Consider the following 15,944-nt stretch of genomic DNA (forward strand, 5'->3'; position numbering starts at 1 on the left):
TACCCTGAATATAACCCTCTGGTAGCTGTGCCATGACTCACTGAGGTGGGCAGAATTCGTGACAAGGGTTATCTGTAGATGTTTCATGAAGAAAGGTGTCCTATACTGCCTTTTTCATTCTACCAGTGTTTTTATTTTGCCTTCTGGCTGTCAGTAATAATGTTGCAACCTATATATTTCCTTGTCTTTTAGCTGAGAATGCCCACTAACATACTTACCAACTAATTTTTTCCTTTCAATTTTATAAGTTTTGTACAGTTGACAAAACAAAACTGAAAACTCTAAACACAGAAAATTCCTAGGTCTCACATTAGGCATTCTTGGCATCTACAGCCACATCACAGTTTGTGGTAACACTTACGCATTATTAATGCCCGTGTTGGGTTATAGGTGGCAACATATCATTCCGATGAGACATTCTATAACCCATATTGGAAATTAATGCCATTAAACATTAAATACGGAAGCAGAGGGTGTCGACAGTGATGGCACAGTATGTAGTGAATTGATTGGCAGTGCTAGATGGCAGTCGGAACGAAGTATTAGTATTGTTGTGTAAGTAGCTCATGGCCACAGTGCTTGATTGTGGCTTGTTGAGTCAGAAATCAGTTTGGCCATCTGGCAAATAGTTTGTGTCCACTTCATGGTAGCTTCTCTACTCTTGATGAGTAAAACACTGGTGCATGTTATTTGTAGTTGCCAGAACTATTGAAGTATGAGCTAACAAAAAATGTATATCACAAAAATCACAAAATTAAAAAAAAAAATCATCCAAACTGTTTTAAGGCCTCTCATTTTGTGGGATATTATTTTTATTTTGTGGAGTAGGTGACTTTAGATCAAACTTCTAGCAAAATTTTATCTTCTATGAAGTTCATATTCCTAATGTAGGAGAGTAACTAACCAAATAATTATTTAATTTTTAGGTATGAATGAAATTGGTGATAATATACTTCAAGTTATTCACTCAAATGTAAGTGCCAAATTCAACAGCAGTCATTTTGCCCTTTTATTTGGGAACACCAACATTCACCATCAGTCTTAATTTTGAAAACAGTCAGTTCAAAATTAAGTTGTCAAAGAGAGAGTTTTTCCGGTATGCATAAAAGTACCACAGAGGTAGCAGACACAACAGCAAAGCAGATGCATCAGAAAAAATAATTGAGATGAAATTGAGTAATAGAGAATAAATGTTCATTTAAGAGCTTGTAAATTCTGGCCGAAAAGTAAAATTACAAATATGTTGGGAAAACTAACCAGCATGATGTGCCTGAATAAGACATTTAAATTCTGTCAGACAGTGTTTATTAAAATCTGGTTGGGCGAGTATAATGTTCCAAAATTTTCCAGGAAAGTACAGGTGGGTATGAAACAGACATCAGATGATGGTCTGTTTTGCCTTAGTGCAATTAGAATTTAATTTGAGCAAATGACTATTTACTGGTTTGACATGGTTTTTAATTTGTCCAAATGATAACTATCTTTACTGGAAATGATTCTGAATGTAGAGAAAAGGTGCCTCTTATACAAGGGTTCACCATTGTGAGACAGCTAGATCCTGACTAACATACTCACCTCTATTGGGAAGTATTTGAAGTGAAGTCTCTCAGTGCTTGAGGCATAGAGCAGTGACAATAAGGTCATTACGAAGCTGGTCATTGTTGAGGATACGTGATTATAAGTTCTTTGAATGTACCGGGTGATCAAAAAGTCAGTATAAATTTGAAAACTGACTACATCACGAAATAATGTAGATGGAGAGGTACAAATTGACACACATGCTTGGAATGACATGGGGTTTTATCAGAACCAAAAAAATATGAAAGTTCAAAAAATGTCTGACAGATCAGAATAGCAATAATTCGCATAAAAAAGTAAGACAAAGCAAAGATGATGTTCTTTACAGGAAATGCTCAATATGTCCACCATCATTCTTTAGCTGTTATCGAGATAGTGTTGTGAACAGCACTGTAAAGCATGTCCAGAGTTACGGTGAGGCATTGGCATTGGATGTTGTCTTTCAGCATCCCTAGAGATGTCGGTCAATCACGATACACTTGCGACTGAAGGTAGCCCCAAAGCCAATAGTTGCACGGACTGAGGTCTGGAGACCTGGGAGGCCAAGCATGACGAAAGTGGCGGCTGAGCACACGATCATCACCAAACGACGCCTGCAAGAGATCTTTCACGCGTCTAGCAACATGGGGTGGAGCGCCATCCTGCAAAAACATCATACTTTCCAGCAGGTGTTCATCAGCCAGGCTGGGGATGATGTGATTCTGTAACATATTGGCGTACCTCTCACCAGTCACGGTAGCAGTTACAAAACCAGAATCATGCGTTTCCTCGAAGAAAGAAGGCCCGATAACAGTAGATGTGGTAAATCCAACCCATACTGTGACTTTCTCGTCGTGCAGTGGAGTTTCCACAACAGTTCTAGGATTTTCAGTAGCCCAAATTCTGCAGTTGTGGGCATTGACAGACCCTCAGAGCGTGAAATGAGCTTCGTTGGTCCACAACACGTTACTCAACCAATCGTCATCTTCTGCCATCTTTTGAAACACCCACACCGCAAATGCCCTCCGCTTCACTAAATCGCCAGGTAACAGTTCATGATGCCGGTGGATTTTGTACGGATAGCATCGGAAGGTACGCCTAAGTGCCAACTGAACAGTAGTGTATGGAATGCCAGTGCGACTGCACGAGCGCTGACTTCCCCGTGCATAGACGAATGCGCTACAGTCTCCATTTCTTCCTGAACTGTCTCAGCAGCGTTACACCTTGTGCTCGATCGGCCACTACGGGGTCTATCGTCTAAACAACCCGTGGCTTCGAACTTCGAAATCATTCTCACCACAGTTGCATTTGTCAACGGACCTTTACCCGTTCGAATCCCCTTCCTATGGCGATAGGATCGTAACGTTGAACTAGCACATTCCCCATTCTGATAATACAGCTTGACTAAAAGCTCGTTTCCAGGTAATGTCGACATGATGCGACTGCTGGTGCATCTGATTCTCTCTCCCATTACAGCTCCTTTTATACACAATTGTCATGCGCAGTCACTGACGTTCTGCTGTCCAGCGCCATCTGTCGGACATTTTGTGAACTTTGTTTTTTATTTGGTTCTAATAAAACCCCATGTCATTCCAAGCATGTGTGTCAATTTTTATCTTTCTATCTACATTATTCCATCATTTATTAAGTTTTCAAATTTATATTGACTTTTTGATCACCCGGTATGTGCTTGTAGGGCTGTAACATCTGATTTGAGTAGCTGTTTCAACAATAATCATGTGATTATATTCTTAAAAAATTACTTTCATTCGCTATAGAGCTGTGCTCTATGAAAACTCCGGTTTGGTAGTTTAGGTACAATATGTAAATGATAGGATTACCAGTAGTATTGGTAGCATTGGTAGACAAAAAACATAAATGAACATGTAAGAGAGAAATTGGGAGCCAACAACTTCTCTTTGTTTCTTTGTTTTGCACATAATTAGAACCGCATAATATTCAGTGTTAGTACATTGCGTATTTTTGTAAGTCCATTGTGTATTTTATATTTGCAGAATATACGGCCTTTGTGTAACCAAAGCAATTACTTTTGATGTAAGTTAAGTTTACATGCACAAACATAAAAAAATGTAATTATTGTTGTTGCTTTGTATTCAATAGAACATTCAGCATGACCAAAAGCAAGAGTTTTTTTGTAATATTGATAAATGTGAAAGTGGTTTATGAATAATAGAAACATGTTTTACATAAGTTCGATGGAATATTGAAATAATGTTAGATTTTTATTTTTTTATTTATTTTATTTGAGGAAGTTGTTTTTTCTAGTGCCATATGATAACTTCTGTATTGTTTTATTTTTTCTGAAACATCCCTCTGTTTCACTTTACAAATAAACATTTTGCAAATAAAATCTGAATTAAACACTGATAATTTTTGTTTTGCTATAAATACAGTTTATTTTTAAATAAGACAGGAGGATAACTATGTAGTACAAAAAAGTTCTGTTGGTTACCCAGCTCTTTATACATCCTCACTCAGTTTCTAGACAGTTAAACAGTTTCAATTTCTTGGGGAATGTAGCAAGACACAGATCGCATGCATAAAGTAAGTGATCATTATTGGGTAAAGTCCAATTAGTATGCCACACACCTACCATACAGGTAATGCGGGTATGACCTTAACTGGGCAAAGCTACTAGGGAAACTGATGTAGTGTACACTTACATATGATAATCTACAGTAGTCTGTTAGTTTCACTATCCTAGTTGTAAATAATTGTCCTACAAACCGGGCAGTATAACTGTGGCTCTGTTTCCACCACAAGACGATGTGGTGCAAATCAGTCTGCAGTCAACTCGGTGAAGGTAAGCATATTATTTTGTGATCATCAGAGAGGACCTTGTTATTAGTAGCCCTATGGGCTCTAAGACCAGCATTCCATAAGCAACTGTTAATGTGTTGCAAGCATTCAGGGAAATGGTCTCATTCTTGAGTTGGACAGTGTTTGAGAAGGGATGTTCCATGCCGGTTGGGACACACACACACCTCCCTCCAATACAATTCAATATTATGAGTTTATATTAACCAATGCGGAGATAGGAAATCATGGGAAAAACTGAAGTAGCGCATCGCTTCATTGCAATTTGCATTTATTGTAACATTTGATAATGGACTAAGAAAATGTTGCATGTTACGCTTGACTGATAATAGCACGAGAACAATAATAAACACCTGATTCAGTTTTCCACACTTTCATTAAAGTTCAACAGGGGCACACACTCCCATAAATATAAATATGCGTGTAGGTGCGTTAAAGAGCTGGTTATCAAAGAGTCACTTAAAACATCAAGGCAGGCACACTCCATGTAAAGAGAAAATAATTAGCAAGTTTACACATTGAGTAGAACATTAAAATGAATAACAGGAAAGTGCACCATCCACAACACTTTATGGCGACAGTTAACCTCCAGTAAGTTCCTTTCTTTACAATACGACATTAAGTACAGCTCAATAGTAATAAAAAATTTAGATTATAGACATGCGCATAAGCACAATTGTAAACTGGTGGAAAAACAATAAATTGGAAATTAACAAATCTATACTCAAAGGAGCTGCACTCCATCTAAACACCCCAAAAATGGCAACTTAATGGCTACCTAGAGTAACAAATTATAAATAGCATGCTTATAGATTGACTAGAATAAAGGAATAAATAACACGTACATGGCTTCTGACGGTCGACAAACTGTGTTGGGCTATTGAGCAGTGATTAATTTAAAATAGCAACAACATATGCTAATCAGTTAGTGGCATATTTAAAGACACGCGTTGAGCAAGGACCCTGGTCAGAAGGTAATCAAAACTAGCAGGATTCCTTTACACAACATGCATGCCAACACATCAGTACAGCCGGTTGGCCGGCCGCAGCAATGCCATACTGCCATCTGGCTAGGGTAAGGAAACAACAGAGTGCGAAGCAAGAGTTTCAAAAGGAACTCAATACAGACGAGGAGGAATCTCGGAGTACCAACCGTGACATTTCATCACGGTTCACAGGTGTCAACTAATCCATTGTCTAGCTGGGGCATTGACACCCTTTGTAAGCCTGCCTGTCATAGCCAGCACATAACCTCTGTTCACACCACTGTTTTATCCATTTCTGGGCACAGCAAGGTTGAACACAACACCTGCCTACCATTTCACAAGCAGTAAAACCAGTCATACTGTAAGAGTGCCAGGATGCTCTCCCTCTCTCGTGTGTATGCTGATACATTGTGAAAGTAAATAACTGTCTGTGGCACAGTGGTGTCATGTTGGACATACCTCGGTAACATTCATGTTACAGTTGTTGCAACACATCAAGCAACAATACAATCTAAAAACAATATGTTGAGGGGAGGACGCGATCCCTAATTATTTCAGTAGAATTTTAGAGCCTCAAACGCTGCCACTCAGCTGCCCTGTAACTAATCAGATTTGCCTTTATTTGAGGCAGAAGCATATTGGTATTTGACCCAGATAAGTGTTATAGTGTATACATAAAACAATATGCAGTAATTATACACAGTAACAGAAAACAAAAAGGTGTAAAGGTAAAATTGTTACAGTAAGGAGGGGACAAATCAACTGCTAAAAGTTCATTACATGTGATGCTGCCATGATTGGCAGTGTGTATTGCATTACCACTAGTGTGAGTTGTACACAACCAAATGTTGTTAAGATGTATGAACAGTTTTGTTTTGTTGACTGTACCTAAGCTTTTCTAACCATGCCCAATGCATTCAGTTTTTAAAATTTTTGTTACCAAAGGGTATGGATCCAGGAACTTTCTGCTACTCCTTTGAGTATACATCTTGTAGGTAAGATATTTGTAAATCACATTTTTCTCCATTGATCTACATCTACATCCACATTTATACTCCGCAAGCCACCCAACGGTGTGTGGCGGAGGGCACTTTACGTGCCACTGTCATTACCTCCCTTTCCTGTTCCAGTCGCATATAGTTCGCAGGAGGAACGACTGCCGGAAAGCCTCCATGCGCGCTCGAATCTCTCTAATTTTACATTCGTGATCTCCTCGGGAGATATAAGTAGGGGAAAACAATACATTAGATACCTCATGCCACTCTTCTTTGGATCTTCTCTATCTCCTATGTCAACCTGACCTGGTATGGATCCCACACTGATGAGCAATACTCAAGTATAGGTCAAACGAGTGTTTTGTAAGTTTCCTCCTTTATTGATGGACTACATTTTCTAGGAACTCTCCCACGGCTGAATCTGAACCTGGTAACCCACCTTACCAACAATTAATTTTATATGATCATTCCACTTCAAATTGTTCCGTACGCATACTCCCAGATATTTTACATAAGTAACTGCTACCAGTGTTTGTTCTGCTATCATATAATCATACAATAAAGGATCCTTCTTTCTATGTATTTGCAATACATTACATTTGTCTATGTTAAGGATCAGTTGCCACACTCTGCACCAAGTGCCTATCCACTGCCGATCTTCCTGCATTTCACTGCAATTTTCCAATGCTGCAACTTCTCTGTATACTACAGCATCATCTGCGAAAAGCCGCATGGAACTTCCGACACTATCTACTAGGTCATTTATATATATTGTGAATCGCAATGGTCCCATAACACTTCCCTGTGGCACGCCGGAGGTTACTTTGTCTCTAGACGTCTCTCCATTGAGAACAACATGCTGTGTTCTGTTTGCTAAAAACTCTTCAATACAGCCACACAGCTGGTCTGATATATTCCGTAGGCTCTTACTTTATCAGGGGACAGTGCAGAACTGTATTGAGCGCCTTCCGGAAGTCAAGGAAAATGGCATGTACCTGGGAGCCTGTATCTAATATTTTCTGGGTCTCATCAACAAATAAAGCGAGTTGGGTCTCACATGATTGCTGTTTCCGGAATTCATGTTTATTCCTACAGAGTAGATTCTGGGTTTCCAGAAATGACATGATACGCGAGCAAAAAGCATGTTCTAAAATTCTACAACAGATCGATGTCAGAGATATAGGCCTATAGTTTTGCGCATCTGCTTGATGACCCTTCTTGAAAACGGGAACTACCTGTGCTATTTTCCAATCATTTGGAACCTTCCGTTCCTCCAGAGACTTGCGGTACACGGCTGTTACAAGGGGGGCAAGTTCTTTCACATACTCTGTGTAGAATCGAATTGGTATCCCGTCAGGTCCAGTGGACTTCCCTCTGTTGAGTGATTTCAGTTGCTTTTCTATTCCTTGGACATTATTTTGATGTCAGCCATTTTTTTGTTCCTGCGAGGATTTAGAGAAGGAACTGCAGTGCAGTCTTCCTCTGTGAAACAGCTTTGGAAAAAGGTGTTTAGTATTTCAGCTTTACGCGTGTCATCCTCTGTTTCAATGCCATTATTATCCCAGAGTGTCAGAATATGCTGTTTCGATCCACTTACTGATTTAACGTAAGACCAGAACTTCCTAGGATTTTCTGTCAAGTCAGTACATAGAATTTTACTTTCGAATTCACTGAACCCTTCACACATAACCCTCCTTACGCTAACTTTGACATCGTTTAGTTTCTGTTGGTCTGAGAGGTTTTGGCTGCGTTTAAATTTTGCAGTGAAGCTGTCTTTGCTTTCGCAGTAGTTTCCTAACTTTGTTGTTGAACCACGGTGGGTTTTTCCCATCCCTCACAGTTTTGCTCGGCACGTACGTGTCTAAAATGCATTTTACGATTGCCTTGAACTTTTTCCATAAACACCCAACATTGTCAGTGTCGGAACAGAAATTTTCGTTTTGATCTGTTAGGTAGTCTGAAATCTGCCTCCTATTACTCTTGCTAAACAGATAAACCTTCCTTCCTTTTTTATATTCCTATTTACTTCCATATTCAGTGATTAGTGAAATATCTCCAAAACAACTTCAGTAACTCCACCTTTTCAATGTAACCACTAAAATTATTGAAACATGTATGATTCATAGTTCCACTATTAAAGCCATGACAATACTTCGTAATTCATTCCACATCAGTGACTTCACCGTTACCCGAGGCTGTCGCTACCGCCCCAACATTTAGATTACTATGGCCTCTTTGTTACTGAGCTGCGTCCAGGGCTACAGTGATGCAAGTATTGCCACCATTCATGTCTACACTTTTCTGAACAGCATTTTTCATGCTTTCATTTGCTACTTTTACTAAAGTCTGTACAGTTACTTTATTGTACATATCAAACATTGCAGGGGGAGGTAAGTCCATAAGAGCACAGAGTAGTGCACCTCCGTACCCTCTACCTATACACCTCTTAGCATAAGCAATTTTAATATTAGTTATACAATTTCCGTTTAGATAAACCACATGTATGATAGCATCCATTTACCTTACAAAAATTGCAGACAAGTCTCAATCAGATCAGGCTAAATAAATAAAATAGTTTTGTTGCAATATGTCTACCACTTACCTCCACTATTACCACAATCCTTACACTGCCAAGCTTTGTTTATTAATGTAGATAGTACAGAATTCATCAGTTGCGCAACCTGGCTCATTGGTTGTCATCTTTGTTTTGTTATATTCATTGATATTGTCATGCCCACTGTCCATAATTTTTAGTTTTTGTGTGGAAGCAATTGTAGTTAAAGCAGATGAAAGTGTTAAAAGGTCTGGCCCAGAAGTAACAAAGGAAACACAAATTTTGTAAAAAGTCTTTCAGCTTGATAAACTACACCCAGCTATGTTAAGTAACTTTGCTACCCTGTTTGTAGTGATAAGTTGAGCCCCGAAAAATAGCCATCCACTGCAGACTCCACCTCTTCATTTCTGGCAAAGCTTTTACCACCAAGCCTTTTCTTGAGGCTTGGAAACTAAAAATAATCAGAAGGCGGTAAATCTGGTGAATATGGTGCTTGAGGAAGCAATTTGAACTTGTTGATTTGGCTGGGGTGATAATGGGTATGTGAGCTGGTGCTTTGTTTTGATTAAACAAAACCTTTTCACTAATGCTACCATTTTTGGTTGATTTAATTAGTCTAATACTACAGTAAGTTTCTGTAATTTTCACCACTGGGTATTATTTCTTTTTGAAGATAAGCAATGAAATTTATCCCACACACATCGCAAAAAACTGATGCCATGACCTTGCTAGCAGATGGATCTGTCTTTGCGTTCTTTGAAGCTGATACCCCAGTCCAGTGTTTTGACTATTCCTTTATCTCAGGTGTGATGTAATGGGTCCATGCTTCATCCATGTTTACGAATCAACACAGCTTGGTTTTATTGCAGTGAAACATTACCAAACCCCGACTGAAACTTCCTCATGAGGCAGTTTGTTTCATTGTCAGTAAATGTGGCACCTATCTTAGCTTTCTCATATCCAAATTTTCAGTCAGTTTATGATTTACAGCACTTTCTGAAATGCCTACAATTTTTGCTATCTCGTGCACTTTATCGACAGTCATCCTGTATCATTTTGTGGGTTTTATTCACAATTTCTGGCATGGTCATGTAATTTGGTTGATCACTGCGATGTTCATTTTGGCAGCTCATGCAGCCTCACTTAAATTCAGCCACCTAATATTTTACTGTTGTAAACAAAGGAGCAGACTCCTCGAGTAGAATGTAGTTCATCTTTAGTATTAGTTGGCTAAGACTTTTCAAATGAAAGTATTGTATCCCATAACTATGACCAATGCAAATTTGCTGAGAAAGTTCACAGTTGATGACTGTCCTACAAATACTGAACAACCTAGCATAAAGAAATTTCAAACTTAAGCTTTATAAAGTTGGAACTACCTACCAAAGTAATTTGTTTGAAACTACTATTATCTATACGGCAGGTCAGGTACTTCTGGGACAGCCCTTGTATGTCATATTCTGTTTCTGTATTAGCAGAGCTAAGCAGTTTGGTGAACTGATTTACATAGAATTTATTATGTTTAACACAAAGCTTTTTAATTTTTCTCATAGTTCTGAAGTAAAAGAAAACTCTAGCACAGTTACGTCACTGTGAACAAACTCGTAGCAGCAGAGCAGTGTACTCTCTGTATAAACAAAATTGAAGCAATTGTGATCTATACAGATTAGCCAACATTAGAGACTATAAATGCCTTAAAAGAAGAGAGAGAACCAAATTCTGTTCGTAACAGCTGTCTGCATGACAGGGGTATCGTGCAGTCACTGGTAAACTTTAATTTTGAAACTTCCTGGCAGATTAAAACTGTGGGCTGGACTGAGGACCTTTGCCCTCTCCCAGGAGTGCTAGTTCTGTAAGGTTTGCAGGAGAGCTTTTCTGTAGTTTTGAAGGTAGGAAATGAGATACTGGCAGAATTGAAGCTGTGTGCTTGGGTAGCTCAGCAGTGGAGCATTAGCCTGCGAAAGGCAAAGGTCCCGAGTTCGAGCCTCGGTCCGGCAAACAGTTTTAATCTGTCAGAAAGATTCATATCAGTGCACACTCAGCTGCAGAGTCAAGATTTCATCTTTTAATTTTGCTTATTCTTTCAGTCAAACTTCCTGGAAGTGAACTTTCTCTTGTCCAGAAAAGTATGGAGAAATTTTAAATCAAATTTAAAAATCAATTTTTGGTACTTATTCATCTACTACTCCCTGTAAAGTGCTGGGCTCATAAGATGGTTTAAGATGTAAGTGCCTTGTGTAAAGACCTCACTAAAGATACTCTGGTATTGAGAGGTACTGAGAATAGTCTTGCTTATGATTTAGGTTGTGACAGGATTTCTGCTCAAACTCAGCCCACTAATGTTTGCTTTACAGCTGTTCTGGCATTATGATCAATGCCGTTTTGACTGCTGTGAGATTAGTTAATGTAGGATTTGAGTGCTCATGACAGCTGGCAAGGCATACATGTTAGTGGTGCCATTTGGGAATATCCATGTGTCTGGGTATGCTAAACCAGAATAGGGTTGAGAAGGAATGGTTGGTGAAGCTCATAAGTCACAGTATAGTAGGTGAACTTCGTCTCACTCAAGTCCTAGTTTAGGTGATGGTGTGTAACAGGGCTAAACTGTTTTTGATACAGGCAGGTAGGAGGTATCCGTGCTTACGGTAGGTTCCGTTAATGCTTTAAGTCAATTAATGGGGAATGCAGATCAGAATGCACAGTAAGCTCATTTCATCAGAATATTAAAGGAATGAAATTTGAACTAGATGAATTGTTAACAAATCTTGATAATGATCCAATTTGTATCTCAGAGCATGTGATTTATGTAGATAAGAAACACCAAGGCATCCTTTGAATGGATACGTATTACCTGGTTTTGATCCAAGGAGTTCTTTTGCAGAAGGGTATAGTAGACATATGTCAAATGAATTCATTGTAGGCCACTACAGATCTGCTAGTTTAGACTACAGGGTTTTCCTCTTTAGACTTGGCACTGATAGGCTTGGTTCTTAGGCTTGGTTCTTATGAAGTTGATTTTGAGTGGGGATTTAGGTATAAATTTTGACTTATTCCCCAGAGAAAAGAATGTTAATGGATTAGTTGACTCTAATGTGGTGCAGGAAGTGTACATGCCAATTAGAGTTCAGGGAAACAGCAGCACTGTTGTAGGCAATATCTCAATACATTTTTCCCTAGTTGCTGGATACAGCATGATAAAAATGGATAATGGCTTGTCAGATTATGTTGTGTTCTTAAACCTGAAGACTGGTTTTATGTGGCTCACCATGCTAGTGTATCCTGTGCATGCCACATTATCTTGATAACTGCTACAGGGTACATCCATTTGAACCTGCTTGCTGTGTTCATCCCTTGGTTTCTTTCTACAATTTTTGCCACTCATTCCACCCACACTTACATCCTTCTATTGCAAAATGTATTTGTCTGATGCCATGTATCCTGTTAACCAAATATGTCTTCCAGTTTAGTTGTCATAAATTTATCTTCTCCCTTGATTAATGTCAGTGCCTCCTCATTAATTACTCACTCTATCCATCAACTCTTCAGTATTCTTCTCTAACACCACAGTTCAAAACCTATTTTTCTTCTTGCCTAAACTGGATCATCTGCATTTCACTTCTCTGAGGTTGCACTCCAAATACCTCTAAAAAGACTGGTTACACACTTATATTAGATGGTAAAATATACATCTTTTCAGAAACTTTTCTTGCTTTTCATTTACTAATTTAAGTTTCTCATTTCCTAATATAATTCCTTCAGCACTGGCCTGTCTCACTCCCTTTTCAACTATGGGTTAGCTTCCATGCCAAACTTGCAATCTGGTTTCTGTTTAAAAAGTGTATAACCATTTGCTCCATGTATTTTATCCCTGCTACTTTCAGTATTTCAAAGAATATATTCCAGTCAACATAGTGAAAAGTTTTCTCTAAATCTACAAATAACATGAACACAAGTTTGCCTTTCTTTAACCTGTCATCTGAGATAAAGTGTAGGTTGCCTAAATTTCTCTGGAACTAAAGTTGATCTTCCCTTAGGTTTTCTATCAGTTTTTCCATTCCGGTTTAAATAATTTCAGTATTTGAAACCATGACTTCTTAAATTGATAGGTTCGCAGTATTCACATCTGCTGCTGTCTGTGGAATTGCAGTTACACAGTCCAGTCACATTGTGACCATAACCTATGTTAGATGTCAATATGTAGTAACTACCCACACATGGCAAGTGGCAGCACTAGCAGTACTTAGGGGGATGTGGAAAATGGTTAATTCATTGTTATAATGGAGAAACTGAGTGATTTCCATGACATCCAAAAGGGCATGATCATTGACTTTTGGGCCCCGCAGATGGAAGCATTTCCAAAATGGCTAAGTGTGTAAACTGTTCACCAGCCACTGAGGTTAAAGTATATTGTGGATGGTAGTATGGTGCCATCCTGAACCAGCATTGAGGCAACTGTGGTGCACCATGGGCCATAGATGATAGGTGCGAGTGTTGACTGCGGAGATGTGTATGGGCGAATGGGTGGTAAACTGTTGAGCAACTGACCACCCAGATGAATCAAGGGGCTACCAACAGACTGTCCATGATGACTGCCAAATGAATGCTGCTGCATATGGGTACCCACAGCAGGTGTATGGTTCATGCATCCATGATGACCGCTGTTGATCAGCGATGAAGGTTGGAATTTGCATATCAAAACCACAACTGGACAACCACTGAGTGGTGACGGGTAGCGTTTTCAGATAAATCACGTTTTATTCTCCATTGCACAGATGGCCTTTACCCTGCAACAGTCATTGGAAGGGTCTAGGCTGGAGCAGGAAGTTCCATGGTCTGGGGCATGTTTTTGTGGCATTCTGTGTGGTCTTGTATTTCTGGAAGGCACAGCGGAACAGCAAAAGTATACATCTCTCCTAGGGGACCATGTCCACCCTTACATTCAGTTTGTTTTTCCTCAGCATGGTGGCATCTACCAGCAAGACAATGCTCGCAGTGTACGTACAGGGATGAAAAAGCTCAAGGATGAGTTTACCATACTCCCCTGACCACCAGACTCCATGGATTTAAGCCCAATCAAGTTGGGCTGTGTTCACACCATGTATCCCCAGCGATGAAATATATCACAGCTGGCCATGCCACTGGAGTGAGAATAGCTCCACAGCCCTCTTTGTACTTTCTTGAACCTCATTGATGCTCTTCCTGCACTTCTATGGTGCAAAAGGTGGTTATTCAGACTTTTGACTGGTGGTCACATTAATGCGACTGGACTGTCTATTACATTCTTCCCGAAGTTGTGGGGTATGTCATCTGTCTCATATATCATGCTCACCAGCTGAAATAGTTAACTCATGATTGGCTTCCCCTAGTATCTCTATAATTCTAAAGGAATGTTTTATCTATAGGGCCCTTGGTTAAACTCGTGTCTCTGTGCTCTGTCAAATTATTCTTACACTATAACTCTCATCTTATCTTCATTTATTTTCCTTCCATTCTGTAATTTTACCTTTAATTCTTCTTGTGTAGTATTGTGTGTAGTTCTTCCACTGTTCAGCTTTCTCTTTTGGTGCAGCCAATATCACAGCTATAGGAGGGTGTGGGCAACAACCACACAAGAGTCTATTAACTTGAAAGTGATGTCTGCAGCTCGTGGTCTCGCGGTCGCGTTCTCGCTTCCTGAGCACGAGGTCCCAGGTTCGATTCCCGGCGGGGTCAAGGGTTTTCACCTGCCTTGAGATGACTGGGTGTTTGTGTTGTCCTCATTGTTTCATCATCATTCATGAAAGTGGCGAGATTGGGCTGAGCAAAAGTTGGGAATTTGTATGGGTGCTGATAACTGTGCAGTTGAGTGCCCATCAAACCAAACATCACCAACAACTTGAAAGTGGCCAAGGAGCACATAGCTGAAAATTTGATGTATAACCAGTTGACATGGCTGGAAGCCAAAGTATATTTTATTTAGTCATATTGTTGGGAGGTGATGCATTCATATAAAGAGGATTTTAGCATATTAGGATTCTGCTGGCTTTGTGCTGCTGCTAATGTAAGTGCTGAAACGAGATTATGTATGTTGTCAGTCAAGACTCACAGGTTATTCATATTAACAGTATTATTCCTAATGTGTTCCGAACTTCAATAATAAATTGATTGATTGCACAGACCCCTTAGGGATTAGGGGGTAGTTCTGGGATAGTGGACAGCAGTGGTGACTGTTCATTGTCACTAGAATAAATTGAAAAACTGACACCACATTTATTTGTGTTGGTGCTATACAAGACTTACAATGTATTCTGGTTTCCTGTTAGTCCTTTTTGTGGTGTTAAGGGTGTAAGCTCACTGGACAACATTAGTCACCTCCTTAAAAGAGCACATTGGTTGCTTTGGAACACTCTGTATAATACGAAACTGGTGCCACATGACCGTATGATCCTCCACTGCTGCCGATATGTTATGTCAATAAAATAGCATGTGTGTGCCAGTTAGTTCTTGGGAGTCAGTGCAGTAAGTTTGGTTAATCTGCAGTCATGACCAAATGGCAGAATGGAGTTTGGCTGTGCATGTGACTGTGATGCGAATGAAATGGCCCGATGTGTTGCCATGTCAACTCGTCTACAAGGAATGGTGTATCGCTTATACCCATGCAACACAGCATAAGAACAGGGATTTCAGCTGCCAGGGCCTGGAGATGGGTGTCACACCTAATCACTGACAATAGGTTTCAAACCAGGCAAGATTTGCTACTGTCATGAATGCAAATCTAACTCAATCAGTTTCCAAGCATACATTGTGAAGGGGCCTGCACGAAATGGCATTTTGACCCGGAGTACCTTGCAAAAGTTTGTTAGTCACAGTGACGCATAACTACATGTCTTCAGTGAACCAAACAACAAAGAAACTAGATAGTAGCTGACTGGAGGTATGTAATGTGATCAGTTATCTCATGATTTTTCCTCTTCTGAAATAAAGTCAGTCATTGAATGTACCAATAACTGAATGAGTTCTTTAGCGCTCAGTGTG

At 39.5% G+C, this 15,944-nt stretch overlaps 1 protein-coding gene across 2 annotated transcripts in view; it reads left to right on the forward strand.

The window, feature by feature from the left end:
* The window catches only part of LOC126248633 (probable E3 ubiquitin-protein ligase makorin-1), a 124,982-nt gene that overhangs the window by 16,866 nt on the left and 92,172 nt on the right, over positions 1-15,944 (forward strand). The gene's annotated exons all lie outside the window — the stretch shown is intronic.

This window comes from Schistocerca nitens, chromosome 3 (assembly GCF_023898315.1).
Source record: "Schistocerca nitens isolate TAMUIC-IGC-003100 chromosome 3, iqSchNite1.1, whole genome shotgun sequence".
Classification (NCBI taxonomy): domain Eukaryota; kingdom Metazoa; phylum Arthropoda; class Insecta; order Orthoptera; family Acrididae; genus Schistocerca; species Schistocerca nitens.